Genomic DNA, 14709 nt, shown 5'->3' with positions numbered 1-14709 from the left:
CTATTTCGCATCCGGGCGCACAGCCTTTTTTTCTTATTCTTGTCCAATACTTTAAATATGATACATTTTGCTACTTCCACTTGCACTTCTTTAGAAAAGAGCATTTAATAAATTGCGATATATATATGCTATTGATACCTCCTTGCACTCAGGATTAATTTAAAACTTCACTGAAACAAAGCCAAGCAATACTGTATATACACGTAGGAGCAAAATGTAAACGTTTAAACTGATAACTGCGGGACTACCCGATCATGTAACAGCGGTAATACAGGGTATTTGAAGGTACTCACACGTGGAGCTAAGTGCTACACTTCCCTGGCTCAACACAATAAAGATGGCACGGCCGCGCAGTAGCATATCCAGCAGCCATCTTGGTAAAGGTGCTGGTTAGCTTCAATAGGGTAGTTTGCAAATCTAATTCGGGGAGCCAGAGGTCTTTTATTTAGTGCATCAACACATTGCTTTCTTTGCATTGAAATAGGAATCCTTCAAGTTGATCTTCAGCACAGTATGCGACATGTGAGAAGCAAATGTGCTACTTGTTAGCCCAGCGACTAATCTTTGGCCCTAAGCAGCTGACCACACAAAGGTGTGTGACATCATTGCCATAAGCTCCACATTTGTCTAAAGATGCCATGAGAACACAGGCTGCATTATCCATCAGGAGTAAGGAAATGCCTCACTTGTCATTCTAATCTAAAGCAACAAGCCAGAGCAATTCCCTGCCTCACAAGCTGCTAGGTTTCATTGGACTGTAATGCTATTTATATCATACTTAGAATCTGTAGAACTCTGGAATGAAGTGATTTAAGAGCAATGTCTCGCTGTCTAGAGTGCGTATTCGTGGTCCTGCTGGCACTTGTTTTTCCTGCATCCTTTAGGCATAAGTCCAAGATCAGTTGACTGCATTTCTTCCAATGAAAATACCTGCGTAATCTTATCTGAATACAGTAGGATAACTGTACACCCCTGACAGACTGCCCCATGTGCCATTAGTATCCTTGGCATTGTTGTAGTATACAGTATATACAGAATCCAGGATTACCTACCAACATGCCTTGCGGATGTGTCACATTTCCTCTTGTTAGCTGGCTTACTGACAGTGCCTTAAGCAATACCATTTAAGCTTCCCACATTAGGGATCTGAGTTGCATGCAAGTTGCAAAGTGCACGGATCCTGCAAATTTCAGCATACATACTGCACGTGCAACAAAAAAATAAATCTGCTTCTGTGTACCATGATCAGGTGTCTGCACACAGACGGAGATCAATAGTTCACATAGAAGGTGGAGAGGAATTTGGTGGAGTAAGGTAGTGAAGTATGGAGATTTAATTTCACAAAAGAAATAAATAAATTATAATTAGATAAAGCAATGGAAGAACCATCGCTGCCCTCGTGGCATTTGTTTATTGTTTGTAGGGTGCCTGAAACATAGTCCTGCAGCCTGGATAGCTGCCCTTAACACACCAAGTGATCAGTTTCCTGGTCCCAGCTGCATCTTCCTGATGTCATAACATCATATATACAGGGGGAGGGGGCAGGGGGGGGCAGTCCAGGGAGCATAAGTGCTCTGCTATAAAACTGGTGCAAAGCCAATTCCATTCTACAAGAATCGTAGCTCAGAGCTGGTGGTCTTTGTGTCTTGTCCTATAGTTTTAATGAGCATGTTATACTTTGGCAGAGAAACAGGTTTTTAAGTGACCTCCAGTAATGTATACTTGTCTACATTTAAAAAGTCCTCTCCAGACGAAGCCCAGAGAGGAGATGCTGCACATCACTATGACTTGTCCCCATCTGCGGGGAGTGTGGGCCTAAATGATGCAAATTTACGTAATTTAGTTCCACCCCTTCCATACGGCACCGCAATTGGTGTATAGCGGGATGTGGGAGATCTGGCCACTCTTCTCTGGGTGAGGAGGACTACCCGAAAAGTTGGGAGTTGCAGGAGAGTAGGCATGTATGCAGTAATGTCACAAAAAGTCCAACACTCACTCAGTTACCACATGTAATAAAAACAGTCCTGATGTCCCTTCATTCTTATGTATAATGTAAGGCTGATTTGAGGCTAAATTAAACAGCATTTTATGTGACAAATAGAAAAGTTTATTGAAACGAGTGTGCCAAAATAATAGGAGGTTGTATGTGGATGTTTCCAGGTAAGTAATAATGATAATAATAATAATGTTAATAATAATAATCTTATTTATATAGTGCTCTTTCTCCAATAGGACTCAAGGTGTTTTACAGACATCAAAAACAATGCACATAATACATAAGATTTAAGTACTACAGCAATAGACAAGCTGCACAGACATAAATAAAAAACCTTGAACACAGAGTAAGTATAATGCAGGATTGGTGAAGGCATTTTGGGTAATAACTTCCACGGGTTGTGTATTCCACCCTCACAGGTACCAGGTAAGGCAGCCATCCTGGGCTAAGTGACTCTTTGGATTTTTCAGCCTCTTGGCATGCCTAGGTTAACCGATTAACCATTGCAGAAGCTTATCTTGAGAGCTAAATAAAGAGTGCACCTGAAAGGGGTGTATGGATCACCGGGCAGCCCTAATTCGGTTGACAGTCATTATTAGGTGGACCACTATTGGTCGACACGACAAAGGCTGACATTTTGAAAAGGTCGCCATGGGCAAAAGGTCAACACTGGAAAGGTTGACAGGCGAAATAGTCAACACAACATTTTTTTAATATTTTTGGTGTAGTTTTCACCGTCACAACACATGGAACCCCAATTAGTGTACTGCTTCCACTCGCATGGCTTGGTTTGCTTGCAAATGTTTCTGGCAAGGTTACTATTCCCAATCGTAGTCCACGTGGATGGTAAAGTATGAAAAAGTTGAAAACAATGACTCCCCCAAAAAGCTGTGTCGACCTAATGACCATGTAAACCTAATGCATGTCGACAATTAGTGGTCAACCTATTGACTGTTGACCTAATAAGGATTAACCTATCATCTGGATACCCTAAAAGGGCCCTGTCCAGACCGTCCAGGCACTGCCTCCTATGGGAGCAAGTTCAGTTTGTGATACATGGTGATCCATGCGCTGCTCAGTACATCAAGCAGATTCCTGGGTCTTCCAAAATTTACCAGAACTACTGTGAATGAATAAAGGGAATAATTGATTTTATATAAACAGTTTTATATTTCTAGTAGATACTGTAGGTGCTGCCATGGGGCATCATGGAATACAACTGAAGAATGAATCCAATCAGAATGTAAATAAATAGACTTATTTTAAAATAGTTTTGTCAGCCTCCAGGTAATTGCTTTAAACTAAGACAACAAATCCATTCCTTCGAATCTCAAGCAGAAAATATCAAACACATCAAAGAAGAGTTATAGCAATTAAAATGTAGATATTCTTCTAGTTATTTAGTTAACACTGCTGTTGGTTTTATGGCTGCACAAATTTGCTCCATTTTCCCCTTTGTTTCCTCACATGTAGTTCTTTCCTTTTGAATATATTGCAAAACATTTAGGCTGCATATTGCTTGTTAGACTGTGCTGCAGGGATAGTAGGTGATGCAATCTGTTAAATTGTCTCTGTTCAAGTTTATCTTTGTTGTTACCTTTGTTGTTATTGCATACTCTCTTCCAGAATCTTGATCTTAATCCTGTGATTGATCCTTAATCCTTGATCCTAATCCTGTTATTAGGTTTTACCTGTTCTGGCGGTTTTACCACAATCTTGATACTCATACAAATTAGCATATTTTGCAACATGTTATCGGCCCAGACACAATAAAATGGAATAATACAGTTACATTGCAAATTGTATATGAGTAAATAAACTGTTTTTCAAAGGGAGTAAAGCAATGAAAGTGAATGACAGCTCAGAATTTAAACTAGTAAAAACTAAACTGCATAATCACAATTGTCAGTAGTAGAAACTTAAGGTTGAAATGCAATCCAAAGATGATTTGTGGGAGGTTTTCACTACAGACAGACCAGAGGTTAATCCATTTGCTGCTGAACATATTTTGGCTATATTTAGGGCTGGTCATATATAATTTATTGAATTTGTAAACTAAATGCAAATTAGTGTATGTTTTTGTTTGTTTTAACTACCATGAAGAACACATTGTGGTATCTACATTTGGCATTAATCCACCTTTCCAAAACAGTAAAAATTCTACACTTTTGTAATAAAGTCTACACTTGAAAATTATGCATTTCTTATTTTTATTTTATATATTTGAATGGAATGCATTCAGCGGACCTAATTCAAGGTTGATTGCAAAAGCCAAATCTTCCTCTAATGGGTGAAACCATGTGTAGAGCAGGTGGGGCAGATATAACATGTGCAGAGAAAGTTAGATTTGGGTGTGGTGTGTTCAAACTGAAATCTAAATTGCAGTGTAAAAATAAAGCAGTCAGTATGTATCCTGGACATATACAATACAACCCATCCAAATCTAAATCTTTCTGCACATGTTACATCTGCCCCCCCCCCCCCCCCCCCCACATGCAGTGCACATGGTATTGCCCTTTACAGGAAGATTTTGCTTTTGCAATCAACCTTGAGTTAAGCCCAATGTGTAGAAACTATGGTAGCCCAAAAGGAATAACATTCTCAAAAGTATGCATCCTACTACATCAAATGAGGGGACCCCTGTGTTTAGCTATGCCAGGGTATGGGAGATCTGTGCATTTGAACTACCCCATCTCTGAACTTAGGCACATTGGTTGAAAGAGTAAACATATCTTTCAAATAGAGGTTCTGTGAGTGTGTAGTTGTCAGGATGGCGGCAATCATATACGATTACTGCCTTTCCCATCCATGGGCTCTATTGGTATTTCTGCAGTGATCATCACACAATAAACACTAAGGGGCCATATAATTTCCTCTTTCAAATAATAGGGACCATGAGTTTATTGAAACCAGGAGGGGAGAGATATTCCCTCATACCTGGAATTCCCAATGACTTGTGCAGGGGTGTATTCTGGGGATGACACAGGATTACCAGTGAATAACTACTCATGGGTCTAATTATTCATAAAAGGGTAACCCTGTGTATATAACTTCCAAAATGGGGGTCATAAAGTGTTTTTAAAAATGTCTGCCATGTTTATCATGGAAGGGCGAAGTCATAACAACATCATGTCAGGCATGGCATAATGACATAAAAGGGTCAAAGTGAAAGCAACAATAATTGGGGGACTTAGATAAATTCCCATTTCCGCTAGAACCCTTGGATTGTGCCCTAACAGCGAAGGCATTAATAACCAAAACTGGGATAATGAAGACAGAGACAAGCAAACTTAATCTTATTAGTTGAAAATGACCAGTTAATTTACATAAGATATGAAACTGCTGCAAAAGGCAGGCAAGATGCATTACAGAAGATGCATGAAAGATCTACTTTAAACGGTAAACTGTTTTCACAGATGTATCCACATACACCTATCCTCAAATTGCTAGGACTATATATTGGGTGCATGTAAACCAGTAAACTAAAATATCCTAGTGTAATACCCACCAAGGTAAGTATCATGTGCAATTTAGGGTACACTTTTATTTTAAAATACCTTTTGTACAGACATTAATGACAATATCTAGAGACTGGAATGTATTCAACTGTAACACTTCAGTGTAACTTCTTCCTTTACTGTGAAACTTCAAGTAGTCAACAGCTAAACAGTATTCGTATTATACTCAACATATGTTGCTTACATAAATACGTATTGCAATATACAATATTTAGTAAATAACAATCCTATTAAGCGAAAACACAAATTTAGAATAGCATTCACAATAACAATTACCTTTCAATTGGGACCCCTTTGTAACCTGTGTAATGTTCAGATAAGTATACTGTATATAGATATTTCGTAGTTATAGTGCACTTTCTCTAGATAGTCAATCTCCTTAGATTAATCACTGAATCCGGTATGCTAAAAGTAATAACTGAGAAATCACACAAGAGGAATGGCAGTTTATTCCGTGTAGCCAGAGGGCTTGGTGTTATGCAGTGCATACACACTGCCTGATTCGTCGGGGACTGACGTTATGAGCTGGGCGGTTCAGTTCAGCTGTCAATCACCGCCGGCTGCTGCAGCATGTGTATGGGCACATAACTTTTATTCATTTATTTACTTGAAGACACATTCCGCTACAGGGGGGTACTCATGGAGCGATCACTGCTTAAAATCAAAGCAATCTGACTAGATTGCTTAGATTTTAAGCGCGATCGCTCCGTGTGTACCCCCCACAGCGAAAGCGATGCGCAGCCCCGCGCATCGCTATTGCTGGTGCTAGATTGGCCTGCATGCAGGCCAATCTAGCAGGTCGCTCATTTCACCCGCTGGGTGATATGAGCGCCCCCCCCCCCCGTCTCTCCCTGCACGCTCAGCACACATCGCTCTGTGCTGAGCGGCGGGGGAGATGTGTGCTGAGCGAATCGGCTAGTGAGCACTGGCCTTACCTCTTTGATCTCCAATTTAAATATGTGTCCCTGATTTTGTTTTTGAACAGCCAGGCAGGGAAATGGTTGTCTGGTAATCACTGTGGGGCCACTAAAGCAATCTACAATATGGTGAGGTGGCCTGTGTGATCCAGGTTGGAGCAAGAGACAGATCGTAGCCGTGGACCCCTTGGTCACTAGTGGCCCTGGTTCTGCCACTAATCCTAGTGGTTAGTACACTATAAGCAACTTTGCAGCTACAATGTGAAAAAGATGCAAAATTTAGGAAAGACTATGAAAGTCTGGGAATCGCTATCCGTGGTGGTAGCCGGCATCTAGTGCTACTGTATATGGCACTAAAAGGATAGGTGTATAAGGACACATCTGTTTTGTGAAAACTATACCACATGGGGCTTGGCAAAGGTAGGGAAATATAGATGCAGTTCTATAGACATTAGTCCAACTCCTTTGAGGACATAAGCATATGATACCCATACTTTTTTGCAGTCTACCTGACACATAATATGGACTAGTTCATAGTATACCCTAAAAACAAAGTCTAGAGCAAAATAACCACTAGACTTTGTGAAATCTAGTCTAGAAAGGAACTCATACACGACAACATAGAAAGTGACTCAAGAACGACCCATAAAGCCATAGATAAAGTCACACATTATGGAAACAAGAGCTTGTTTTAGATGCAACCATACATGCATACATCAGGGGAGTGGAAGTTTTAAAGCAACAAAAGGTCATCTGTCCTATAGTTGAAGCATAGATTCTGAAGCAACAAGCAGAGTCCACGTGAGGGGGCTGGTACGGATTATCTGGACACAGGCCTCTGTTGAAGCCCAGGAGTACAAGGGAAGCACACACACACCCTGCATACTTTGACCACGCCCCAGTAAGTTATAAATGAGGGGGTATAGGCACACCCCTTCCCGAGGTCGCGTCCCTGGCTCCTGGACCCACTGGAAGTTTCAGTTGCCCTGGCAACATTAAGGGTCATTCTGCATCGCTAGATGCCGTTGTTCGCAGCGCAGCGATCAGGCTAAAAAGCAGAATTTCTGCGCATGCGTATGCACCGAAATGCGCACGCGTGACGTGCAAATTTAAACCTAATACACTATGCCATTTCCATTTGGTTTTTTTTCTGAGGTACATTCCCAATTGAAAGCAACTTTATGGAGTGACGAACAGAAATTGATGCTTTTTGATGCAAGTACTACAGCGAGTTCCAAAGATATATCCCGAAAACGTTCATTTGGACATTTGTGTGTTAACAGTACTGAGCGCTACTTATACCATATTTCTCTTGTCAGGAATAGGCTGAAGTGATCGCAAGCACTGAGTAGGTTCAGAGCTACTCAGAAACTGCACAAACTGTTTTTGCAGAGCTCGGCTGCACATGCGTTCGCACTTCTGCTAAGCTAAAGTACACTCCCCAGTGGGCGGCGGCATAGCGTTTGCACGGCTGCTAAAACTAGCTAGCGAGCGTAAGAGTACTTTTCTAATTGGAAGAGAGGCAATAGCCAGCACCAGATCACTTGAATACCTGTATCATCTCAAAACCCCAAAGATACATAATGCTATTGACTGGCCCAGTTATGAGTTGCAATTTAATTTCTGAAAAGCTACATCACAAGAGTGACAATTCCTAAAATAAATAAGAGCAGAGAATCATGACCACTTGATCTCATATACAGTTATGTGTGTGGTCCTATGAAATTACCCTCACCATGAGGTGGCAGATACATTGTGACTTTTATAGATAAATATTTAAGATGTTCAGAGGCCTAGTTATTAAGCCCTCCGGCCCTATAAATATTGCGAAAACAGCTGTTTCTGCATTTAAGTAAAGTACCTTTTTATAAATTTAAAAATCAGCCCTCTCTAGCATTTGGCACTCAAATTGCAGCATACTGGCTTTCACATATAAATTATATGAAGACGCTGCAGTAGCGCAAAGTTTAACAAGCTTCAAAAATGCACTCAGCACTTAAAGGGAAGCAATAGATGTTCTGTATGGACGAATAAAACCTCATGTTACAAAGATGTCCTGGTTTTCTGCTTCCAATCTATGGGTGCCCCAAAGTTGTCTGGTTGTCACATTTGATTAAATACTTACTTTATTCCCACTAAGAACCTTATTCTGCATGTAGAGGTTAGCACGCAACACAGCTGCATTGGTAGGAGGAAGTTCTCCGACGTACCTCACTTAGGGGCCTTTTTATTATTTACTAGCTGTTCTACCCGTTCTTCACACGGGAGTTTCTGATTTTCACGGGTAAATATAAATGAGTATTAAAAATTTGGTAAATCTTAGAGATGTAAATTTGAGACGTCTTAATGTAAGTAAATATTAATCCATGGTTCTTGGAGTTACCCGAGGAGCGCCTGTAGTAGAAACGGCAAAAAGTGAAAGGACTATTTTTGTGGTTTATTCAATTCTACACACTGGAGGTGCTGTCCAAATTTTTATCCGATTGCAGGTTTGGACATCATTTTCATGCAACGCATCTGTAATGACGTCATTATGTCAACTCCCTTTTCATCACCTTAGGGGAAGTTTATTAAAATTCGGATTATGTAGTTTTCCTATTTCCTACCTGAAGAATACCTATGTTACATTTTATCTTCATAATATATCGGGAAGTAAGAGCATTAGTGATGAGTGAGTGAGTGAGTCCGTGAGTAAGGGCTTTCACATTTTTGTAGTTTATTAAATTCTACACACTGGAGGTGCAATCCAAATTTTGATCCGATTGTCCATTTGGGCATTATCGTTCACGCAACGCAAGACACACATCGGTAATGATGTCATTATGTCAATTCCCTTTTCATCCCCTTAGGGGAGGTTTATTAAAATTATTATTTCGTAGTTTTCCTATTTCCCACCTAAAGAATACCTATGTTACATTTCATCTTCCTAACATATCGGCAAGTAAGAGAATTAGTGAAGAGTGAGTGAGTGAGTGAGTGAGTGGGTGAGTGAGGGCTTTTGCACTTATATAGATAGATCACTAGTGATCTATTTTGCATTGCTTAGCTCTGATTTCTGTGATTTATTTAACAATGAATTGTTAAATTCATTGCCGGAATATAGTTTCCGGCAATGAATATCGCCAGAATATCGTTTCCACTAATAGGCTGTCCCGGTGAAGCATGTTCCCTATTGTCCATATACAGAAGTCTATCACCAGGTGACTACATGTCCTAGGTGCTCACAGCTACTGGTGAGTGATCCGTAGTTCCCGCTCCAGTGACACTATAGCCCATAGGTTACATTGGCGAACACAGGCCACATTACGAAAGCTATGCGTTTGTAGCTTGGTAAATAGAACCAGATCACTGTCTCGATTGAAAATAATTAGACTATTTATTTCATAAGATAATTACAGAAATTTTCTAGTTTTCATAAATTTTCAGGGCAGCTGTTGTTAATAAATAGGCTCCTCAATGATGTAAGACAAGACATGGATGAGGTGCCATGTACAGTTTAAGAAACTGGTGCACAGGTATATAAGCAACCCACAGCAGCCAATCAGACATTGACTTTTGTTGTCTAAACTGCACTAGGAAAATGACATAATGCAAGCTGGTTGCTCTGGGTTACAACACTGCTTACTCGTACACCTGTTTTCATAAAAATATCTTTTCTAAAATGATTGTATAGGTCAGTGGTTCCTGAACTGGGCGATGAGCTCATCTCTGTGCCGCCTCTCCCTATGTAGTGAACGGATCCCGAGTCACATCGATCCGGCAACCCGTTCACACTGCCCCTGACCCGATATTCAAGCCGGGAAAAACATTGCTTTATTCCTGGGTTGAATTACCAGGTCAGGTGACCCGGGAATTTGCCTTGGGCCCTCTCACAACGCACAGCGACCCGTGTCGATCCGGCAATATACCGGGTTACATGTGCGGTGTGAAAGGGGTATACATTTATTTATTAATTATTTTATTACCAGTTATTTATATAGCACACACATATACTGCAGCGCTTTACAGAGAATATTTGGCCATTCACCTCAGTCCCTGCCCCAGTAGAGCTTACAATCCATATTCCCTATCACATGTACACACACACATTCACTCTTGGGTTCATTTTGTTGGGAGCCAAATAACCTATCGGTATATATTTGGGTTATGGGAGGAAGCCGGAGTACCCGGAGGAAACACACGCAAGTACAGGGAGAATATATAAACTCCACACAGTTAGGGCCATGGTGGGAATGGAAACCACCTCAGTGCTGTGAGGCAGCAATGCTAACCACTACACCATCTGTACTGCCGATAATATGTGTTTAATTTAATCTGACATTCCCTTGTAATAACACATTATTCTTATTTAATTGACAAATAATGCCATAAATATTACATGGAACAGAAACGCTATGGAAATGTCATGTTACCAAGAGGCTGCTGCAGAGTGCTGACCATAAAAGTTTAAAAAATAAATAAATCACAGCCCTTTTGTATTTTTAGCAATTGATACGTAGTGAAGGGTCTGACTGTCAGCCAGGAATTCCCTTGTGTGGCTCCTGTTTAGACCCCTCTCTCTGACAGAAACATATTTATTGCATGTCACAAAGAAAGCATCACATACAGTAACAGCTGTAAAGGGAAAGGAGCTAGAGAGAGATATGGGGTCTATTTACTAAGCCTGGGATGGAGATAAAGTACCAGCCAATCACCTCCTAACTGTCATGTTACAGACCAGGGGGTAAATGTATGAAGCAGTGATAAGAGTGGAGAAGTGAGCCATTGGAGAAGTTGGCCATGGCAACCAATCAGCATTGACATAGCATTTATAATTTGCATACTATAAGATTATACAGAGCAGCTGATTGGTTGCCATGGGTAACTTCTCCACTGGCTCACTTCTCCACTCTTATCACTGCTCATACATTTACCCCTAGGTTTGAAAAATGTCATTTAGGAGCTGATTGGCTGGTACTTTATCTCCGTCCACTTTATCTCCATCCAAGGCTTAGTAAATAGACCCCAGTGTACCTGTACTGCAATACATATTTATTACTATCGTTACAGAACCAATGTAAACTACACATCTGATGAAACTAATACAACACAGGCTACTAGTAGTTTAAGAATGTAAATATATCTAGTACAAACAACAAACTCATATATAGCTTGTACTTTGGAGAAACCATAGCTCTATCTTTTAGGATTTACAGTAATAAAAGCTATAGCATATATCTATCTATCTATCTACCTATCTATCTATCTATCTATCTATCTATCTATCTATCTATCTATCTATCTATCTATCTATCTATTTATCTATCTATCTCTATAACATTTGTGTGTGAGGAATGGGCAAACATTGAAATAAGTTTTATTTGCCTTCACCAGTCACTTATCTGTAAGATGCTATAAAGAATAGCCACATTGACTGTACTACTTTGTAGCAGAGGCAAGTATCATTGACAGCACTTGCATAAATTCATTTTCATATTTGTGTTTTATTTGCAAATGAAAATCATACTGTTTTTGTGCAAAATACCTATATTGTTTTCATGTAATCGGAATACTATAAATGGCAACATTATAAATTTACATTTTAAATGTAGACAATAATAAAATACAGTCATTAAAGCTGCACTATATTGTCCTGTACATACATACATACATACATACATACATGTATACTGTAACTTTGTTCATACCAAGACTGGGAGATTGGCAGCTACAGAGACTATACCTGACTGTTGGGTATAATATTATGATATAATATTCTCAAATATTATATATTCTAATATATATATATATATATATATATATATTTATAAAATATATATATATATATATATATATACATATTTATATATATATATATATATATATATATATAAATAATAATAATAATAATAATAATATTGTATAATATACTTTAATCATGCGTGCATGTACACCTTGACTTTGTTCAAGGATCAGTTGGTTCTGTATTAAGTTCTAAAGCTTTTGAATTCTACATTGTTGTGTTGACCCAATAGCATATGAAATAAATTGTTTTTAATATACTGTAAAACAAATTTCAGTAAGAAGAAAGTATACCCAGAAACAGAATTATCCTGCATATAGTGTGAAGTGTGAATATCTGGTACACAACTATGCCTGGAATAATGTAGATAGAAGATATAATATGTACTACACCGGCAATGCAACACAATCAAAATCATATTTCAATCACAACCCATCTGTAAAGGAACTATAAACCATTAAAAGACCACAAGTTTCCGTATCACCTACTGTACATACCGTAGTTTCTCCAGTCTATTTTACATAAATTGTTTAAATCTCAATTAATATTTTTTTCAAGAAACAAATAAGTGTTAAAATGTATTCCCACTATGAATAAATGATAATAAAAATAGATAGACAGACAAACAGACAGTAGATAGATAGATAGATAGATAGATAGATAGATAGATAGATAGATTAGATAAATGAAACCCTGGATTGATGAGTTATTAAACTGTTACCTGCCCTGGCCATTATTATGTTTGTAATATATATATATATATATATATATATATGTATATATATATATATATACATATATACACCATGTTAGTAAGCTATTGTTATCCCAGTTAAGTGCTCAATCTTACCAAAGTAGTGTGTTTCCAGCTGTCCTGCAGAGCTGCGTTCTCAGCCCTGAGCTGTTCAGGGGTCTTTTTATATAGCAGCTCAGCTAACAGCCCGGGAGTGGCAGACAGCCACAGGACACAGTGGAAACCAGATCTGAGGAAACAGGGAAAGCAATGTTTGAAGGGGCAGACAACAGTAGTTTAGAGCATCTCTGCCAGCCCACGTCACAAGCTGATAAACCGCATGAAACAAAAGTATTCTAGTAGGTAAGATCTTGATGTAAAGAACTGCACAGATACAGTGCAAAAACAACATCTAAGGACATGCGACTGCTGGGAAATCAGACATAGGGACCAATGCAGAGCTGGACACAGTTGGCTGTAATTGGTTACGGTATTGCATGCACGCGTTGGGTATACTTTACCGGCAGTCAGGATCCCGGCGGTCAGCATACCAACACCAGGATCCCGGCCGCCAGAATGCCTGCCACCAGAATGCCGGCAGGGGGGCGAGCGGGAATAGGTGTTGTGGACACCCACGAGTGGGAATAGTCCTTGTCCTCCTGCCAGCATTCTGGCGGCTGGGATCCCAGCGTCGGTATGCTGACGGACGGTATCCCAACCGCCAGAATCGTAACCACATCCCGCATGCACAGATGTAACTGCAGATATTTGCTGGTGTGATAAATCATAAGCATATCTGCAGACAGACTGCCCATAGCCATATAACTACTTTCATTGCCATCTTCTTCATCATCGTCATCATCATCAGAGTGTACATGCTCCAGTCTTATCCTTGGTGCAAAAGATAAATCTGCAGGCTGGTATAATTACACGTGCATACAACTCGCATAGCCAGCAATTGCCCTCTCTGATCCTAGCATACATGCAAACTTCCTTTTACTACCCATTTATGCCCCTTCAGCTGAAAGTGGATATGGAACTGAGTTGCATACCACTCTGCAGTGCCATCCTCTCAGCTCCAGAGCATGCACAATTCGTTCCCAAACAGACTTGCTTTCAACTTTGCGTAGGGCAACATATTAGACAAGTGAAGAAAATATCAATAGCTGTAAATGAGTACTGGGTGTGTGTGGTGCACATAGGCCGATGTGACAAGGGCAGGGGTCTCGTGCCACATCCTATACCCAGAACAGACTCTCCCACTGATACCGGACTGCCAGCTGGGGGGACTGCCATCCTTCCAGCTGGGGGGGGGGGGTATATTTACTAAGTTCCCGATTTTGACCGATTTGGTGTTTTTTGTTCAAAGTGTCATCTCGGGAATTTACTAAACTCAAATCTCGTCAGTGATGAGGGCATTCGTATTTTTTTTACGGCTGTGTTTTAAAAATACGAATGAATACACCATCAGTCAAACGCGGCTGTTTAGGTATAGAACTCGGTCATTTACTATGCATTCGTATTTGAAATCTCTACCGTGAAAATGCATTTGCGGCCGTGAAAAAAAACAATTCGGAAAAAAATGCGGTAAAAATATAGACCTGCTTTTGAGAAGCGTGTTTACATGTGTTTCCAATTCTACATTAATCACACCTGAATTTTTTGACCTTTAAAAGGGACCCAAGCACATTTTTCTAATCTCTCACTCTGAAATGGCTGCTGCCGTGTGTAGTACTGATTTCTTGTTTGCTGGGGGATACCTG

At 39.8% G+C, this 14709-nt stretch overlaps 1 protein-coding gene across 2 annotated transcripts in view; it reads right to left on the bottom strand.

Moving 5' to 3' along the window:
* Positions 1 to 13110, bottom strand: part of CILP (cartilage intermediate layer protein) — an 81003-nt gene extending 67893 nt beyond the window's left edge. Inside the window, exon 1 of one of the 2 annotated variants that reach the window (XM_063925608.1) lies at positions 13064 to 13110. The gene's annotated coding sequence lies outside the window, so the exon portion shown is untranslated. The remainder of the gene's footprint in view (positions 1 to 13063) is intronic. The other variant, XM_063925609.1, reaches the window with a different exon arrangement.
* Positions 13111 to 14709: the final 1599 nt, after the last annotated feature.

The sequence above is a fragment of the Pseudophryne corroboree genome, chromosome 6, assembly GCF_028390025.1.
Source record: "Pseudophryne corroboree isolate aPseCor3 chromosome 6, aPseCor3.hap2, whole genome shotgun sequence".
In the NCBI taxonomy this organism is placed as follows: domain Eukaryota; kingdom Metazoa; phylum Chordata; class Amphibia; order Anura; family Myobatrachidae; genus Pseudophryne; species Pseudophryne corroboree.
The sequence above is the reverse complement of the archived record's forward strand: the minus strand, read 5'-3'. Positions and strand labels throughout refer to the sequence as shown.